We start from the raw sequence: 18140 nt of genomic DNA, 5'->3' as shown, positions 1-18140 counted from the left end.
AGTTTTGGAAGCCAGAACTAACCAGTTACTTGTTAAAAAAAAGTTGTTTACCTTGCTTCGATGATACTATGTAAAATAACAAGAATAAAGATCAACAAGGCAAAGGCAACGTTCACAGGACGCTGCCCCCGGACACACCCAAGAAGGACACCCAGAAGGCACCAAACAAAAACCTGGAGTGGACACAATGGCGAAAGGAGTGGGACATGTAATGTGAAATAATATGACATTTTACCCATATTGTATAATACCAAAGCTGTCATTAAACTCGTTTAATAATTTACACGCCTTATAATTTCGTAAAGGTCGTAATGTCAGCGTTGTTTGTGCCGCGTGGAGGCCGTATAAAGTCGCCCCGTACATTCAATCAGGGATATTATATTTCCGATCCTTAAAGATCGTTCGGCAAAACATAATTGTTGTGCTTGTGGTATTTTAGTTCTTTCTATTTGGCATCTTTATTGTTAGGTGGTTTCTTTGGACGTCAAATATGTGATATGTAGGATTCATAACCTCAGACCCCCTTTCAAAATTCCATTTTATTTAGTTCCGCCCATTGTTTTCTCGTTTAGGGCAAAAGCATTTTTTTACTTGGGGACCATATGCCGCTTTTCATAGAATGGCACTAACGTGTCACATTGAAGGTTCCATGATAACCGCCATATGAACACATCTGCAGATGTTCCAAAATTTTAAATTTTACCAGTTCATGTTAAATGTTGAATTCTGCTTAAGCCGGTGCTAGGAGGCTTGGACGGTAGTTTGCCCTTTACGGTACCGTCCATCGACAGGCTCAATCAAACCGAGCCTGCAACATTTTCAATTTTGCCGTTTTGGGGTTTCTTTAGGGATTCTTATTTCTCTCTATTTTAAGTTACAATATCTAGTGTAAAACATAAGCATTTAGAAACAAATCAAAATAAAAGTCTTAAGTTAAGGATAAGCTGATGTTTAGTTGAATAGAATGCACACATCTTGAACAGCATATGTGCAATGAGTTTTACATATGAAATTTTGGCTGCATGAGGGGGCATTCGTAGCGTTACATCGTTCTGACAAATTTCTAGTTTGATCATTATTTAGCCAGCCGGCATAGCTCAATCGAGCGCGAGACTTGTAATCTCGGCATTGTGGGTTCAAATCTCGGGCTGGCCAACTAAAATTACTAATCAGTCTTTTGAATGAGACTTTAAATCAAAGTCCCATGTATGAGTGCTTAAACACTTTACTAAATCTGAAAAAAAAATCAGTGACGAAATTACATTTAATTATTAACAAGCAATGTTTAAATTAACAATTTACGTACATTGGATTTGCTCTAATTACTGCAAAAGCCATGTGCAATGTATCGTCGATTCTCAGATAATTAACTTTTTTCTCGTTGGTTCTTTTACTTTAACTACAAAAAAAGTTTAAATTTATATTCCACATGAGATCATCAATATTATCATTAACATTAACGGTAAAATGCTTGAATGAAAACTATTTGCGGCGCCGCAAACTTCAGCCGTGATTGCCGCATGGTAGTTGTATATTTTTAACGTGCTAATTAAGAGGCCGTTTATAATTAGATATCTTGACTTCTCAATCCAAATTATGTATAAAACAATTTTGTACATTCATAAAACACGTTAGGTCGGTGTTAGAAATAACCGGGTCGGTCGGGCTACCGGAAACGCAACATTTTTAAGGCCTAAATATGCACTCTAGACTTGAATGTAGCTGACATCATTTTCTGTATTTCGTAAAGTAATGGATATGCACTTTCAATGGTACTTAACGTTCGCCTCTTCACTTAGAGAAATATTCAATAACAGGATGCAGTATGCAGTTCACTTATTCACGACTTAAACTGTTATCGTGATGGAAAAATAATTGGCCCACTTGTCCTATAAAAAACAACTTCAGTGTGCGATTGTGACTTAATAGAGTGGTTCATAAAACAAGTCGAAATCTTAAAAAACGCGTTTATAAGGTATTTTATAAAAATAAGGTAGGAATTGGTTTTCGTTATTTTTTAATTTTGTTATTTGCAGAACTATGTCAAGAGTAAATAATGCGTAGTTAAAGGACCATTATACCCCAGAAATGCTTTTATTTCTCAAAGGTTTGTTTTATGTATATAATTATGGTGTCCAGATATAATTTCCAAAAAGTAATTCATTTGTACATTACCTAAATCATATCTCGTTTCTGTTCCTTTCTGGGAATTAGTACAGTTAAAATGATTTAGTATTGTGTATACTATTGTGAAATCAAATTACTTTTTTGTTTTTAAATACATTTTGCTACCTTTATAACAAATCATTTCACATTAAGCGCTATTGTCATTCAGAAAGTAGGCATCTAACATGCTCTAAACCCATTGTTTAAACACTTTAAAACTCATGATTGCCCTTTCTGAAGAAAGTAAAATATATTTGCTTCTAAAGCATAATGTATCTTTACGGTTACTAGATTGTAGCAACGCTAGTGCCAACAATGTTTTATTATGCAATTCTTTTTATTGTCCCCCGCCTTTTCGAAGAAAAAAGGGGGATATAGAAATAGGCTCCGTCCGTCCGTCCGTTTGTCCGTCCGTCCGTCCGTCACACTTTCGTGTCCGGTCCATAACTTTGTCATTTATGAAAGGAATTTGAAATAACTTGGCACAAATGTTTATTATAATAAGACGATGTGTCATGCGCAACAACCAGACCCCTACCTTCAGGGTCAAGGTCACACTTGCTCATTCAAGGTCAACATTGCCTATTTGAGGGTATATGTCGTGTCCGGTCCATAACTTTCTTATCTATGAAGGGATTTTGTAAATACTTGCCATAATTGTTCACAATAATTAGACGATGTGTCATGCGCAAAAACCAGTCACCTACATTCAAGGTCAAGGTCACACTTGGAGGTCAAATATTAACATAGTCTATTACAGGGAATATTTTGTGTCCGGTCCATAACGTTGTCATTTATCAAAGGACTTTGAAATTACTTGGCACAAATGTTTGTTATAATAAGACGATGTGTCATGCTCAACAACCAGACCCGTACCTTCAGGGTCAAGGTCGTACTTGCTCATTCAAGGTTAACATTGTCTATTTGAGGGTATATGTCGTGTCCGGTCCATAACTTTCTTATTTTTGAAGGGATTTTGTAAATACTTGCCATAATTGTTCACAATAATCAGACGATGTGTCATGTGCAAAAACCAGTCACTGACCTTCAAGGTCAAGGTCACACTTGGAGGTCAAATATTAACATAGTCTGCTACAGGGTATATTTCGTGTCCGGTCCATAACTTTGTCATTTATCAAAGGAATTTGAGATAACTTGGCACAAATGTTTGTTATAATAAGACGATGTGTCATGCGCAACAACCAGACCCATCCCTTCGAGTCAAGGTCGTACTTGCTCATTCAAGGTCAACATTGCCTATTTGAGGGTATATGTCGTGTCCGGTCCATAACTTTCTTATCTATGAAGGACTTTTGTAAAAACTTGCCATAATTGTTCACAATAATCAGATGATGTGTCATGCGCAAAAACCGGTCACCTACCTCCAAGTTCAAGGTCACACTTGGAGGTCAAATATTAACATAGTCTGTTACAGGGTATATTTTGTGTCAGGTCTATAACTTTTTCATAGATCAAAGGATTTTGAAAATACTTCGCACAAATAGTCACTATAATAAGAGGATGTGTCATGCGCAACACCTGCATCCCTACCTCCAAGGTCAAGGTCACACTTAGAGGTCAAAAATTAACATAGTCTGTTATAGGGTATATTTTGTGTCGAATCTAGAACTTCTTCATAGTTCAAGAGATTTTGGAATAACTTGGCACAAATAGTCACAATAATAAGCCGATATGTCAGGTACAACACCTGCACCCCTACCTCTTAAGGTCAAGGTCACACTTAGAGGTCAAAGGTTAACAGAGTCTGTTATTTGGTATATTTTTTGTCCTGTCCATTACTTCTTCATAGATTAAGGGATTTTGAAAATACTTGGCACAAATAGTCACAATGATTAGATGATATGTCATGCGTAACATCTGTGTCCCTACCTCCAAGGTCAAGGTCACACTTAGAGGTCAAAAATTTACATAGTCTGTTATAGGGTATATTTTGTGTCCAATCTATAACTTCTTCATAGTTCAAGGGATTTTGAAAATACTTGGCACAAATAGTCTCAATAATAAGACGTTGTGTCATGCACAACACCTGCTCCCCTACCTCCAAGGTCAAAGTCATACTTAGAGGTCAAAGCTTAACATGATAGATTTTTAAATTCCGTGTTTCATTTTATTTTTTAACAAATTTATTGTTACATTTGCAGATCTAGCATTGATCATAATTTTGGACTGAATGTCCTGAGATCCATACCTCAATCTTTTGAAATAGCACAATTTTATGCTTCATATAAAACTCCCGGGGCGGGGGACGTTGGTAACTCTGTTACAAATTCTTGTTGAATAAGGTTGTTAGGTAGCATGTTTGTTTTATCATCGTTATTTAATGTAGTGAAATATAGTTTCATTTGTTGTAGTGATACTTAACTTTATATCCTACTAATAAAATGATTCATACATATATATCACTCGTGATTGTGTCGCTTTTTAACTAATCTAATGATATTCATTTTTTAGCTCTTGTATAACTTATTTGGGAGAAAAAATGAGGTATTGTTACAGTTATGTCCGCTTACAGTTATGTCCGCGTTGCCGGTCGCAAACTTTAACCTTGATCATAACTTTAAAGTTCATTGTGTATTGTCTTCACACTTGGCCCAACAATCATTGGAACAAGACCTTCAAGTAGACTAGTTGACAAATTTAAATTTTCACTTCTTTGCTTTACTGGCTATAACATTGTTAGTAATGAATGGATAACTCTCATATTATAACACAGCATTCTTTAGGTCAAAACCTTTATGTATATTAAACTTAAATTGACCTTGGCCCTTTTATGACGTTGACCTTAAAGGTTAAATTATTAAACTTTCACTGATTTTTGCTATAATTAACTGTAACTTGGTTATTAATATATGGGTTATCTTTATAATTTGACAAAACAACATTTTTGACAAGACCGTCTAAAAGGTTGAACTGACCTTGACTTTGGAATGACCTTGACCGTAAAGGTCAAAATATTGAATTTTGGTTCAATTGTCATAATTTTGTTATTTATGTACGGATGTTATTTATTTTTTGTACTTGGACAAAATAAGACTTTCTACCAAACAATCATATTAAATAATTTAGATGAGACATTGACCTCATGACTCATGTATGACCTTGACACTGAAGGTCAAATTTACTTTATTAAATTTTCACTGATTATTGCTATAATTGACTGTTACTTGGTAATTAATCAATGGATTATTTTCATACTTGGACAAAACAACCTTTTAGATAAGACCTTTTCTGAAACGTTCAACTGATATTTAGCTTTTAAGAATTTTAGTTAAGTTGTCATAATTTTGTTATTAATGACCTTGACCTTTAAATGACATTGACTGTGAAATTATCAAAATATGATCATATTTTCTAAAATTTGTCATTTATTTATGGAAAGGATACATACTTGGACAAAACAACAATTGTGACTAGACAGACCTTTTAAAATTAAAAAAAAGAAAACGTTTTTCTTTAATTTTTTAAAGACGTGTTGAACCGGTTATTAAAAAAGTCAAAATATCGAGCGTTGCTGCTCCCGCCCGGCAATGGCTCTTGTTATTTTCGGCGTATGTACTATTTTTAACATTGTTTATTTTATTTTCAGGCTACCGTTTCCTACTGCACTAAAAGAAAGCTGAAAATGTCTAAGTGCACAGTACTTATATTATTTTTGGTGCTAAGTGAAGTTATTAATATAAGATCTCAAGCCTGTGTATGGGTTGGTAATCGCTGTTATGATGTCGGCGGTGGTTGTTCTACGAGTGGGCCCAGTCGCAGATGTACTCGGTTTCGTACCCAATGTCGGTGCGGTTATCGTTGGATCATCAATGCAGACTAGCAACGGAGTGTAAACGGGCTTACCTAACAATTAAAATGCTATATCTTAAAACTGGATTATTTAAATGATATACTATTGCTCTTAAATAGTGTAGCGTAAAAAAGCTTACAAGATGCAATAAACAAAATACACTTAACAGAATACGAAGATAGGAAGGTTATTATACTTCGTAAATGAAGTGTAAGAAGCACAATCAAAGTGAACATTCTTTGTTATTGTTCGATAGATATAGATGCAATGAATGTTATTCCATAAACGATTCAAATACAAAATGACTTCCATGAAGTGAACAACAGAACAAAGCAGCCATGTCTTGTTATGTTTATATATGTCGAGTAATATGCTTAACTTAGTCTGCAAGTGCAATGCATTAAAGCGGCCTTCAGCTTTTCTAAATGTTGACTATGTTAATTTGAGATAGTTTATAAACTCGTTTCATATATTTGTCAAATCAAAAGAATTAACGTTAAAAACGAAATTTACTGTCGATAATATATGAAGAAACCTCACAGAATTGTTTTTAAAGCAGTTATATTACATATTCATATTGCTTTGTTTTAACGTTTGTTAACATTATTCTTAAAAGCGCTTCAATAAAAACTGTATTTTTTAAAAATTTTGCATGAGCTTAACGTTTTGATAAAAAAACAAATTTTGGGTCAACGCCATCGTTTTCAATTTTATGGCAAGTGGAAGGTGCAAAGTAGGTGAGGAACTAGCACTTGTACGTCTAAAAAGAACTTTGTTCTGTTATAATTGGTTCAAAAGGCTTTACATGCGGTTGGTGTTAAGGTTTAGCGGAAAGTAGCGGTAAGTGGATTGTAGAAATGGCCTCCGTCTGTCAGTCTTTCCGTCCGGAAGACTTTTGTGTCCGCTCCATAATTTAAACCGCTGCAATTTTTTTTTAAAAAACTTGGCACCACTGATAACCATTATGAGACGATGTGAAACGCGCAATAGTTGGGTTGCTACCCCACGTAGAGGTCACACTTGAAGATAAAGTGTTCAAAGTGTAAATTTCGCGTCAGCTCCATAACTTTTTAACCGCTAAAATCTTTTTAAATAACCTGGCAAAACTTGTGTTTCTACCCCCAAGGTCAAAATCACACTTTAAAATCAAGTGTTAAAAGGTCTATATTTCATGTCCGCTCCATAACTTTTAAACTGCTGAATTTATTTTGAAAACACTTGGCACAAGTGATCACCATTATGAAACAAAGAGCAGAACACAATAATTCGGTTGTTACCTCAAAGGTCAAGGACAATCTTTAATGCCAAGTGTAAAAAAGTCTACTTTTCGTTCCCTAACATTTAAAACGCTGCAAAGTTTTAAAGATGACCTGGCAGAAATCATCACTTTTATGACACGATGTGCAGAACCCAAGATCCAGGTTGCTACCCTTATGTGCTCCATTCACTTTATAAAATGTTTTAAATAATTTGGCACATGTGTGAACATTTGTTAATATATTAGCAAAAATGTCATGAAAACTTGATGAGTTTTTAATTGTGGACTCAGACGTGGATGTTGTTGATTCAGGCCCTGTATTGGGATGCACATAAATTAATTAATCAAAAAGGATAACCACAGTAGTTTTTTTAAATTTTGAAAATCGAGATAGACCTTTAAAGATCCTGAATGTTGTAAATACGAATGTTACCACACTTAAGTGAAATCTTATATTTGTATATAATTATGCTTTTAAAACAATTTTCAAACATCGAAGAGTATTTAAAATATGCACTGCAAATATTTATCCTCATAATATGTTATCATTAAAATATATGCATTTATTTCTTATTGAAGAATTATTAAAGACTTTATAGAAAATAAATTTCTAATTACCTCCCTTTATTTACATGAAATATATATTCTTTACAAGTAATGCTTTTTGGAAATTACACTATTGATAAACCTTCATTTGAGCATTATATTTATGATATAAAACCATGAAAATATTGAGTTACAGGATCTTTAAGTTTACAATGAAGAGCAGGGAAAAGACCTATAACATAAGGCTATTCTTTGCATATGTAGATATTGAGGTGCGAAATACCTAGAGACAATGGCCAGGAAAGAAAGAATGAAAACTATTGGGAGGAAAAGTAAAGTAAGTTGCTCAGAAGGTATTGGCGTGTATTTCTACCAATATTGGTAATGAAAATAAATCAAGAAGTTTGTAAAATATGATAAACAAGATCAACAAGGAAAGGCGGCGCTCAATGAACGCAACCCCCATATGACCTAGCAACAAGAACCAATGGCAAGGAGCCCAGGCGGACCCCAAACATAAAACGGACAGGGCAAAGACAGGTTAATCATTAAATGATTAATAATTTGTAACTGATTAGGAATTCAAAGAAAATAATAATAGGCCCACAAAGGGGAAGGGGACATTTTCTAAATTAAAGTATCTTTTATTTGGTTTTACTTGTTATGCTCCTGACTTGCGGCATATAGTAATAGCATTGTCCGCGCTTCATCTCCAATACCGCAGGTGGAAATTCAGTGAAACTTCACAGAAGTGACCAGTGCGGTCCCTAGTTGTAAAATGATAATATACACATTCAATACATATGCGAATCAGTGTTAACTATGTACCAGTAATGTATATATAGTTCGTATAATAATGTCTGCGTTGAATTAACTGTAAACGATGGATTACAGTTGTGTAATGAAACCAGTTCTTAGGGACAATTTGTAGTGTATTTCATAATTAATTCTTATATAAATACATTTTCTAAATTAAAGTATCTTTTATTTGGTTTACGGTAAGTATCTTCCCCTTTGTCCCTAGTTTTTATTTATTTTATTTATTCCCCCCTTCCCCGTGTCTCATGTCCCCTTCCCCTGTGCCTTTTGACTTTATGGGCCTAATATTAAATCATTTATTTGTTTTCGTTTAGTTCCTTATCAGTTACTAATTATTTATTCTTATGTAGTGGTTTGCCTGCCCGTGCTCTGCCTTATGTCCTGTCATATTTTTCTCCTTGCCGCTGGCGATTGTTGCTGGGTCGGGTGGGGGCTGCGTTCATTGAACGCCGCCTTTCCTTGTCGATCTTGTTTATCATATTTTACTTGTTATGCTCCCGACTTGCGGCATATAGTAATAGCATTGTCCGCGCTTCATCCCCAATACCGCAGGTGGAAATTCAGTGAAACTTCACAGAAGTAATCAGTGCGGTCCCTAGTTGTGCATATCGCATGTACGTTCCGCTCCGCTGCAAAAAATAGCCACCAGAGCTATAAATAAAAACAATTAGTACGCGCTTCATCTAAAAAAAACCCTGGGGGATTTCTGTGAAACTTCACAGGAGTGATCAGTACCATCCCTTATCGTGCATATCGCCGGCACGTTCCGCTCCTAAGCGCAATATGGCCACCAGAGCTATAAACAAAGACAAATATTGTCCGACTTTCACAGGTCAAACTACTGGCGGGATTACAATGAAACTTCACAGGAGTGATCAGTACCATCTTTAATTGTGCATATCGTCCACTGATTTCCCAGGTCAAACTGCTGTTGGGATTTCAATGAAACGTTACAGAAGTGATCAGTACCATGCCTTTTTGTTCATATCTCCGGCACATTCCGCTCTGCTGCACAGCGACCGGGCTATGAATATAAAAGTCTTCTCCGGTTTTGTCAAACCTCTCCAAATCCCTCCAGAGGCGTGCACGTCGCGAACAAGCACACGGCAGGTCAAGGTCAAGTCATCCCAAGTACCAGAGATGATTGTGACTTACTATGGAGGGTGGCGTTAACAATCGTCGTTTTTGTTACCGTTGGTAGGAAAGCTGATGCCTTGGCAGTGTTGTCGACTCCTTCACCACCATTGAACGAAGAACAGACTCCAAGATTCGGCATGAAAAAGACTACTACAGAGGACCGACAAGGATGCTATAATCTCGGGACATATGGTTATTATGGCGCCGAGTATAAACAATTTAAAAACACACACAGGCCAAACTGCTGGTGGGACTTCAATATAACTTCACAAAAGTGTTATGCATATCGTCGGCAAGTTCCACTCCGCTGCACAAAATGGCCGCCAGAGCTATAAATGGGCTTCTTTTTTAGGTATAACTGCTGGTCGGATTTCAATGATACTTCACACAAAAGTGATCAGTACTATTTTTAGATGTTCAGATCGTCAGCATGTTCCGCTTCGCTGCACAAAATAAATGGCGACCATAAATGGTAGCAAATTGTTTTAGTAAATTTTGTTTGGACTATTTTCTCCTACATTTTTATTGGAAAAAAAATTTTTTTTAGAGATTCCCGGGGGTCATTGATTTTCAGTCACTATGTCATGTAAAAAAAATAAAAATCTTCTTGTCTGAAGGTACAAGGCTTAGAGGTGATATAATCAAAGGCGGTCAGGCGTATAAAACCCGTATTTTGGCATATATTGCGGCTTCCTTTCGGGGGCATAAGTTACTATTTCAGTTACAGCTCTTGTTAAACTATCAGTTTCACCCTTATATTGTTTTCAAAAAGGAGAGAGTAACAATGGCGACCAATTACTTGTTAAAAAAAGAAGTTGCTTCCCTTGCTTCGATGATACTATGTAATATGACGTTTTCCCTACGTTGCAAAATACCAATGCTGTCATTTAAGTCGTTAAATATTGTACACGCCCTATAGTATCGCAAAGTTAAGTTACAATATCTAGTGTAAAATCATAAGCATTTAGAGTGTATAAAAAATCAAAATGAAAGTATAAAGAATTTGTTCAATGAGTTTATACAAATATACAATTTGCAAAAAGTTAACACGGAATTGTATAAAAATGGTTAGTACATTTGTATTAATATTGAATAGTTTAAGGGCTTTGAACTTAGAATGTTTTGTGCAAACAACTTTGGAACTTAATATTATTTTAACATTATAATTAATATTATTTTAACATTTGAAATTTTTGCTGCATGCGGGGGCATTCGTAGTGTTACGACGCATTTCTAGTTTGATCATTATTTAGCCAGCCTGCAAAGCTCAACGTTAAAGAACCAGCAAAGCTCCTTGATTTGCGGCATCATCTTTATGTATCTGTATCTTTCACTATCCTCAAAAGATCTAAAATGACTGATACTCTTCCGGAGGACTCGCCCATATAGGTAACCTGTGGCGAGTAAACTCAGATACACACTCATCATTATTTAGTGAAGACAAATTGTACATGTTTAATAACTGTTTGAGTACACTAAAAAACCTCAAAAGGAAACATATTTTGTTTGATTTTTTACCGCGGGTGAATTTATAAACGTAATAATGGAAAAAATGTATTTATTATGAGTGTTTTGATACTAAATTAAAAAAAAAACAATAAAAAACAAGGACTTCATTACTTTAATTATTATTAGCAAGCACTGTGTAACTTAACATTTTCCGCACACTGGATTTGCTCTAATAACTGCAAAAGCCTTGTTCAATGTATCGTCGATTACTCGGGTTTATTTTTCTCGATGGTTCTTTGACTTTTAAACTCTTTAACTTTTTTACAAAAACAGTTTGAATATATTCCACATGAGTACATCAATATTATCATAAACGTTAACGGTAAAATGCTTAAATGAAAAATATTTGCGGCGCCACAAGCTTCAGCCGTAATCGCCGCATGGTAATGATAGAAGTTCGTTGTATATGTTTGACGTCCTAATTAAGAAGCCGTTTATAATAAGTTATCTTGACTTCTAAATTATATTATTGTGTCGCCTTGAAAGAGGCGACATATAGGGGTTACTTTTGTCTGCGGTGTCGGCGTCGTTGTCGGTGTCGGCGTCCCCTTAAACTTGTCTGGAGCATAAGTCAGTCATTATAAGTCGGACTGACTTCAAACTTGGTATGCATGCTTCTGATAATGACCCGGAGTGCAGTGCACAAGAACCGGTACTCTGCATGTCTTATTTTTTTAGTTATTGCCCTTTGTTAATTTGCATACTTTATTTTTGACCAGGCCATTTCTCCTAAAATATAAAAGCTATGGACATGAAACTTCATTGGATGATAGATCTCTTTAAGGCAAAGTGCAGTGTGCAAGAACCGGTACTCTGCACTTCTTATTTTTGAGTTATTACCCTTTATTAATTTTCATACTTTATTTTTGTCCAGGCCATTTATCGTAAATAATAAAAGCTATAGACTTGAAACTTCATAGGATTATAGATCTTAATGATAAAAAGTGCAGTGCACAGAAACTGCTGCTCTGCACTTCTTATTTTTTTGCCTTTTGTCAATTTTCATATTTCATTTTTGTCCTGGCCATTTCTCCTAAACTAAATTTTTCACAAGGTGACACATCGACTGGTCTTTAAACTTCATAGGATGATAGATCTCATCAAGATAGATTGCAGTTTACATGAACCTGTACTCTGCACTTCATAATTTTGACTTATTACTCTTTATTAATTTTCATATTTCATTTTTGTCCTGGCCATTTCTCCTAAACTATATTGTTCACAAGGCGTCACATCCGACTGGCGGAGTTCTAGTTAAAACTAAATTATATATAAAAATGTGTACATTAATTAAACACTTTAGGTCGGCGTTAGAAATAACCGGGTCGGTCGGGACACCGGAAACACAATATTTCTAAGGCCTATATATACACCATGTTGATGAACTCTATATGACTATATGACATCAATTCAAACTTATTATTTTGTATTTTGTAATGTAATGGATATGCGTTTACATATGGGAATAAAATAAGTTTAAGCAATGATATAAACAATGGTACTTAACGTTCCCCTGCTCACGTAGAGTAATATTCAATAACAGGATGTAATTCACTTACGATTATACGATGGAAAAATAATTGGCCCACTTATCCTATAAAAACAACTTCAGTATGCGATTGTGATTTAATAGTGATACATAAAATACGACGAGCCGAAATCTTCTTGAAAAACGCGTTTATGAGATATATTATAAAATAAGGTAGGAATAAGTTTTCGTTATTTTTTAATTTTGTTGTTATTTGCAGAACTATCCAAAACGTAGATAGTGTGTAGTTAAAGGCCCATTATGCCCCAGAAATGCTTTTATTTCTCAAAAGATTGTTTTATATATATAGTTGGTGTCTTAATATTATTTCCAAAAAGTTATTCACTGGCCAATTGCCTAAACATACCTTGCTTCTGTTCCTTTCTCGGAATTAGTACAGTTTAAATGATTAAGTTATTTGTAAAGAAACCAAATACAGTTTTGTTTATACATTTTGCTACTTTTATTACAAATAATTTTACATTTAGCACTATTTTCATTCAGGCAGAAGGCATCTAACATGATCTAAACCATTGTTTAAACAGTATAAAACTCCTTGAAGAAAGAAAACTATTTTTGTTTCTGAAACATAATGTTTTTTTACAGTTACTAGATTGTAGCAACGCTAAAAATGTTTTTATACAATTCTTTTTATTGAATATAGGTTTTGACGGAGCATTTTTTTACCATCGTTTAATGTAGTGAAATATAGTTTCATTTGTTGTGTTGATACATAACTTTATATCCTAATAAAATGATCAAGCAAACAGAGATGTGAAATAATGTTGATGTGACCTTGACTGTCAAGTCATCAAATTCTGATAATATTTTCTAAACTTTGTCATTTGTTTATGAAAAGGATTCATACTTGGACAAAACAACAAGTGTGACTAGACTTTAAACAAAAACAAAAAAAACAAAAAAAAAACACTTTTTTCTGTAATTTTCTTTTAAAGATTTGTTGAAACCGGTTATTTGTTGCTTTTAGAAAAAGTCAAAATGTCGAGCGTTGCTGCTCCCGCTCGGCGGTGGCTCTTGTTATCTTCGGCGTATGAACTATTTTCATTATAATTGTTTCTTTCTAATTACAGGAAACCGGTTCATACTGCATTAAAAGAAAAAGGAAAATGACTAAGGGCACATTACTTATATTATTATTGGTGCTTAGTGAAGTTATCAATGTAAGATCTCAAGCATGTGTACGGGTTGGTTATCGCTGTTACGATGTCGGCGGTAGCTGTTCTAAGAGGTGGACTAATCGCAGATGTTTTCGGATTGGTTCCCGATGCCGGTGTAGAACTGCTTTTGTTATCGGATCACCGCTGCAGAATAACAACGAATTGCAAACTAGCTTACCTAACAATTAAAATGCTATCTTGCTCTTAAAACTGGATATTTAAACGATATATAATTGATCTTATACAGTGTGTAGTGTAAAGAAGCTTACAAGATGCAATAAACAAAATACATCTAACAGAATCAGTCGAAGATACGATGGTTACACTTCTAAAATGAAGAACCACAATCAAAGTGAACATTCTTTGTTATTGTTCGATAGATATAGATGCATTGAATGTTAGATGTAAAAAATGTTATTCCATTTAAGATTAAAATAATAAAAAAAAACTTGACTTCCATGAAGTGAGTTATTTAAATATAACAACAGTACAAAGCAACTTTGTCCTTTATTATTATATATGCGGAGTAATATGCTAAATTTGTCTGGAAGTGCAATGCGTTAAAGCGGCCTTCAGCTTTTCTAAATGTTGACTATGTAATTTAAGATAATTTATAAAATCGTTTCATATATTTGTCAGATCGAAAGAATTAACGTTGAAAATGAAATTTAACGTCCATAAAATACATAAATGATAAGGAAACCCCTCGATACCTCTTATCTTCCAGTCCGCTCTCAATATGAAAATGAGTCAAGTGGACGTTTTCCCCATCTTAAAACAAACGCTACTGCGCGCTATTAATATCTCTCGGGACGCTGTTTTGAAGAAAGCTTAACAGTGATATGACGTACTTATCCTCGAAAAAAAAAATACGGAAATAACTTAATTGCAACACCACAAATAGTTTTAAAACAAAATATTAAAGCTGAAGGCCGCTTTAAAACTACCGTTTATAAAGCAGTTATGTTACATATTCATACTGTTTTGTTTTAACGTTTGTAAGCATCGTTCTTTAAGGCACTGCAAAACATATAGAAAAATAAAAACTGTAAAATTTATTTCAACTTTGCGTGAGCTTATGAACGTTTTAATGAAAACAAATTTTAGGTCACCAACCTCGTTTTCAATTTAAGGCAAGTGGAAGGTACCCAATAGTGCGGAACTAGCGCTTGAACGTCAAAAAGAAGAAATTTTGTTCCGTTTTAATCGGTTCCAAAAGCTTTAGATATGGTTGGTGTTAAGATTAAAATTAAGGGGTTTTTTTTTCTTTAAGGGATTTCGTTTTCTTTATTTCATTTGAACTATGAAAATAAAACCAGTGTGTTTGTTTACAACTTTTATTTAGAGGTTAATACTTGGTGGCTGCTCGCTATTTTGCGATAATGCCCATCATTATGCCATGTATGCGATGATGGCCCGAAGATGTCCATATTGACCTAAGTTATTAATAGGTATTAATAACTGAAGCCTCTTTCTGTTAAGATCAATATGGAGAGCATTGGATTAGTTATACAGGGGTCGTTGGTTCGATCCTAGGGCAGGGCGTTAATTTTTTGAGACAATTGATCTCGAACATTGAGCGTTATTGTCATTTGTCTGTCATGGCCAACTCAGAAATAATTTAGAACAGGAAATGTCGAAGGACACTTATGCTCCCTTTCTAGCCCTTGACTATTGTTAATTTTGTTATATAAACTTGCAACAAATTGGTACATTAAAGTTTTCAGCTATAGAAAAAAATGACCTACTAGTTATAACCAATCAATATGTGAATTATAAAAAGGCCTTAACCTTTCAGCTAGTGACCCCGTTCTGACCAATCAATATATAAAATATGAAGACTGCGATAACAAGTTTTCAAGGTAATGAGCGGAAACCATTCTTACATGTAAGGCCGCTGTGACTTTTAAGGTCAAATTAATTAAATTCTCTAATATTTTCCGTAACTGGCTATAACTTTGTCACATATAAATTGATTAACTTCGTGTTTAGATAAAGTTCTTTAAGGTCAGGACCTTCATGTTTATCAAACAAGCTGCCCTTTACTCATGTAAGACCTTGACCTTGAAGGTCAAATGATTTAATTTTTACTTAATATTGCTATAATTGACTGTAACTTGGTTATTAATCAATGGATTATTTTCTTCCTTGGATAAAACATCCTTTTGGACAAGACATTCTTAAAGGTTGTACTGACCGTGAACTTTAGGTTTAAATGACAATAAACCTCAAGGTCAAAGTATTGAATTTGGTTAAGTTGTCATAATTTTGTTTTTTATTTACGAATTCGATTCATACGTGGATAAAACAACACTTATGACCAAGCAGACATGTGGAATATAAGTGACATTGGCCGTTAAATGATTGAATCTTGATTATATTTTCTTAACTTTGGGATTTATTTATGAACAATAAGTGTGACTAGACAGAAACTGTCACAGTACCAGAGTCACAACACATCTGGGAAAATATCCTGCCTACCCCAAAAAATCTTATACAAGTTTAGTTAAAACCATGTTCGTCTGTATGTAAATAAAATATGTACCAGAAATGTTATATAAAGCCAGTAAAAATGGAAATGCGTTAAACGTCTTTTTAAAAGTAAAGTTACTGAATTATATAAGATATTTGGCATTGAACCATACATTTAACTGTTTAAATGTGAAGTTTTTGGAAAATAGCTTCTTTTTTTTCAAGATCCATTTTATCATCAGTGAGACTAAGAGGGACATAGAAAGATAATGGTATTGTTTCAAAATTCACATTAAGTGAACTGTTGTAACTGTTTCTAATTTTCCCATTTGCCCTCTTTGTGATGTAATTTTCTCCTCTCCATGGACCCAGCCGGCTTCTTACTCTTACTACACGTACAAGGTGTGTGTCATTTTGACATTTCTTGTTATATTCTTATTTAGGTGTAAGTGACAGATGCTTGAGGGATAAAGGAAGTCGGCTTGAAGAATGGACATCTTTAGCGAAGCATTTCCCAAGAACGATATTTAGAAGCACAGATTCCAGCACAAGTGTATCTTGGATTCATCTTCGAGAGGAGACCTATACAGATTTGTTGACTGCTCTCCATGGGAAAGCTTGTGCTACAGCTGCCTGTTTCAGAGACACAGCTTTTTGAAATATTGAAAGTTGCGATTGAAGTTTTATTCACTCAATTTATACGATAGTATGTGTATTTAATTAATTTTAAGTAATCTATATAATTATGTTCCCGTATGGTGGAGCAAATACACTCTAACTGTAATTTGTCCATCTATCACAATCTTGCCAGACAATATCATGAAAAGTAATTAAGTGATTTGATTAAACTTCACAGAATTGTTGCGTCATAGAGCTGTTAATAAATCTTGATTAACTAATGAATTAGTTACTTTTAATAATACTTTAAAATGCTTGTCCAAAGAATAACTCCTAAATTATTATTGATATCCATAAAGATGAAGATAAGTGATAGGAATTGCAGTATATGAACCATATTTTATGCATAATCTTCCTTTATAATCCTTAAAAATACTTGTCAACAGAATAACTTTGAGAACTTGATCAAGTTTCCACTTGTCATCTCTTTCAATTAAGTCAATTTCCTATATTTCTCACCCTGCCCTTTTTGCGACTAGAATAAATTTATTTCCGTCTCAAATTTGATACCAAATGGCCTTACAGAAACACATAATCTGATAGGACGATTGGTAGTTCCTCCCTTAATGGCTATTCTAACATCACTTTAGTTAGTAATAATTACTCCTTCGAATGTCTTTTGCAAGTAATGACAGTTTTAAAATCAGACAAGGCCGAACTATTCAACTCAAATTTTATGAAGATAAATGACACATCTTGATTTTATTTAAATTAAATGGGATTGATAGCTTCTGAGAGTTTCCGATGGAATTTTGTCACAAAGTTGTACACCAATGGAATATTTGTGGATGTGACTGTTTTACAGATGCTGAAAACTAAATAGTTCAGTTATCATTTTCAAGAATTCACTAATCAGGCACTTCAAACAGTCATTGGTTTAACTGTTAATATCTACATATAACTGCTCATTTCGTTATAATGATAATCGACTTTCTGTCATATGTGACATTTTCTCTCACTTGTCTGCCTTAACTGTAGTTTAATGGCTATGTAGTTACTTGGCAGCTTATAAAATGCAAAAGTGCATCTACAATTCTT

The 18140-nt window shown here is 34.2% G+C and overlaps 2 long non-coding RNA genes across 2 annotated transcripts; both read left to right on the top strand.

Moving 5' to 3' along the window:
• Positions 1–1586: 1586 nt before the first annotated feature.
• On the top strand, positions 1587–6628 carry LOC132716982 (uncharacterized). The gene is made up of 2 exons (XR_009623891.1): positions 1587–1993; positions 5774–6628. It is a non-coding gene; the product is annotated as an uncharacterized LOC132716982 (long non-coding RNA).
• A 6070-nt stretch (positions 6629–12698) lies between these two features.
• LOC132716981 (uncharacterized) lies at positions 12699–15010 on the top strand. Its single transcript, XR_009623890.1, has 2 exons — positions 12699–12948; positions 13866–15010. It is a non-coding gene; the product is annotated as an uncharacterized LOC132716981 (long non-coding RNA).
• Positions 15011–18140: the final 3130 nt, after the last annotated feature.

Source organism: Ruditapes philippinarum, unplaced genomic scaffold, assembly GCF_026571515.1.
Source record: "Ruditapes philippinarum isolate M1 unplaced genomic scaffold, ASM2657151v2 ctg3284_1_1_1_1, whole genome shotgun sequence".
Taxonomy (NCBI): Eukaryota; Metazoa; Mollusca; class Bivalvia; order Venerida; family Veneridae; genus Ruditapes; species Ruditapes philippinarum.
The sequence above is the reverse complement of the archived record's forward strand: the minus strand, read 5'-3'. Positions and strand labels throughout refer to the sequence as shown.